We start from the raw sequence: 3,106 nt of genomic DNA on the forward strand, positions 1-3,106 counted from the left end.
GGAGGCAGCAAACCACATTGCCATGTATGTACCTATGCAACAATCCTGCATGTTCTTCACATGTACCCCAGAACCTAAAGTGCAATAAAATATATTTAAAAAAGAAAAAAACTCATTATCTGTTAGGTGCAATATAAAGTTCAATGTACATAATTTGTCGTGTATTATGAGATGGACTTTAGCATGTTACATTAAGAATTGAATTGATTATGTCCTTTTCTTTCCTTTTTTTTGAGACAGAGTCTTGCTCTGTCTCCCAGGCTGGAGTGCAGTGGTACAATCTCGGCTCACTGCAAACTCTGCCTCCAAGGTTCAAGCGATTCTCTGGCCTCAGCCTCCCAAGTAGCTGGGATTACAGATACACACCAATATACCCGGCTAATTTTTTGTATTTTTAGTAGAGACGGATTTCACCATGTTGGGCAGACTGGTCTCAAACTCCTGACCTCAAGAGATCTACCCACCTCGGCCTCCCAAAGTGCTGGGATTACAGTGGTGAGCCACTGCGCCCGGCCCAATTATACCTTTTTTGAAAACAATTACCAAAACCAAAATTACTACTGTTATATTACCTATTGATGGGAATTGCTATAAAGTCATTTGGATGTTTTTTTTACAGTTATATTAGAATTCATGGAGTAACCTTCAGAGAAGCAATAGATAATACCAAAGGCAGCCCTAAAAAACCAAAGGCACAGGATTGTTGCCTTGAATGAGGCAGGAGTCTAAAGAGGAAACAAGGAACAGCCCCATCCAAGTATGTTCCACCACCCCAGCAGTTAAAGGGCAGAGCCAGAGTTGGTTATGTGAGAATCTAACAGGGTGTCAGCTTACCATTTAATAACACTTTTAGAACTGCACCAGGATCCCAAGTTCAGCCAGCATTATCATCCAGATAGTTCAGCTTATTTATACTCTGTCTTTTCATAACAGCAGCCATATCTAATTTTGTATGGTAATAATTTCAGTGAAGAGAGTTGATGAAGGTCACCACAGTGACCACACATTTTTGTCTCCATGGTGACACAGCTGATAAAAACCCTTAAATTTAATTTTCTTGGAAGTTCTACAAGATTTCTTCTCCTCAGACTAATTCATATAATGGGACTAAACCAATTTTAACTTTCTATTACCTTTTATTCTTATGAAATAAAAAGAAAAAGATGGGAAAGATAAAAAGGAATAGGTAAAAATTCTTTGTGGATTTGTTTTTTCTCAACTGGTGAAAAAACAAATATTCCTTGATAATTAATAACAATTGTGTCCAATGATTATACATATAAAATACCCACTGTTTTATATTTGTTGTCTTATTTAACGATAAGAAAACTGAGACTATGAGTAATTAATTAGTTTGAGGCCACATAGCTAGTAATGGATGCAGCTGGGCTTCACACACAAGCCTATCTAACGCCACAACTCCTACCAGGCTTGGGAAGATATTTCACTTATTAAATGGTATCAGCCAAGCCAAGGCTTGTCCCGCTTCATAAAAATTGGAAGGGTTTCAGGAAGAAGTGAAGTAAGACCTGAACTTGTCTTCATCTTTTCTCCGCCCATTCTCTGGACAGGAATTCACAAAGGCTCCATCAGCCACACAATTACTAGGGAAATGTAAGCAAATGAGAGAAGGTTTAGAGAAAAAAAAAAAATGATTAAGAAAGCTGAAAGCTCAAAAGTATGCACAGAAGGCCAAAAAGAGAACTAGAAGGTGATGTGATGGTGAAGTGTAAGCAGTAAAAGCCTAAACGTCTTGGCCTTTGCTGAAAGCCTCCCTCACCTTATAGACTAGTGTACACCAGAGAAGCTGAATAGAAGTTTATTGACATACGATCCAATTTTTCATTAACTTTTTTCAAACTTATGGTTATTTTATGGCAAACTCCCACTGAACATTGGTTCAGTGGAAAGGCTGACAACCTTCAGTGCTCCCACGTGGAAAAGGGGTTGACTCACCAGGGGGAGGAAATCCATGCAGGCTCTGGCTTCACCTGCCCCAGGGTGGGGGACCAGAGCCTAGGAACAGGCTCCCTCCAGGAAGTCTCTTTTCTGTCCACAAAGCTCCGCAGGTCCTCACTTGCGTCACCTCTTAGCTGAAGGTGACACAGCTCCAGTTGTTTTGTTCCCTTCTAATCCTTTCTCTCCGGTCGTTCAAGGAAGTCCCTCGGCCGGGCATGGTGGCTCACGCCTGTAATCTCAGCACTTTGGGAGGCCAAGGAGGGCGGATCATGAGGTCAAGAGATTGAGACCATCCTGGCCAACATGGTGAAATCCTGTCTCTACTAAAAATACAAAAATTAGCTGGACGTGGTGGTACGTGCCTATATTCCCAGCTACTTGGGTGGCTAAGGCAGGAGAATCACTTGAACCTGGGAGGCAGAGGTTGCAGTGAGCCGAGATCATGCCACTGCACTCCAGCCTGATGACAGAGTGAGACTCCATAAAAAAAAAAAAAAAAAAAAAAGGAAGTCCCTCATGGCGATGAGCTGCGCCACGACACTTACCCCCTTACTAATGTGGAACAGTCACCTGTCATGATATATTCTACTCAAGAATTCCACTCTGGTGAATGGAATGTGTGCATTTGCAGAGTTCTTCTAAATTCCACAAGGTCCATATTTTATTACAATATAATTATTGTAAGGGAAGGACACCTGGAGAACATCTTCAAACCGTCACTCTGAAAAAACATTGAGTTCAATAAACAACCTTCAGACCAAAACTAAATGCCACAAGAAAACAGCAGTGCTTCTCACAAGTTCCCTTGCTCCTCTCCTGAATTGGAAGCTCACCTAATTTTTGGTCTCCAAAACAGGGCCAAGAAAAAGTGAGCAGTGCGTAGGAAGGCAGTGCTGTGTGTGTGCAGGCCCTCAAAGCGTAATCGCCGAGTAAGGAGTGTGCAAGGCACACTCTCTACTGGGTGTGCAGAGAAGCAGCCTGCAGGAGGAGTTCCTGGTCACCTTGGCCAGTGAATACATTGGTGATTAAGAGTCTTTAAAATGATCCTTCAACAATCTGCATAACCAAAACGAACAAAGAGCACATTCCTGCTACGTGATCACTGTGACGGTGTGTGTAGACGTTTCCAATATGGTGTATCAGTGAG

This window comes from Cebus imitator, unplaced genomic scaffold (assembly GCF_001604975.1).
Source record: "Cebus imitator isolate Cc_AM_T3 unplaced genomic scaffold, Cebus_imitator-1.0 Scaffold204, whole genome shotgun sequence".
Classification (NCBI taxonomy): Eukaryota; Metazoa; Chordata; class Mammalia; order Primates; family Cebidae; genus Cebus; species Cebus imitator.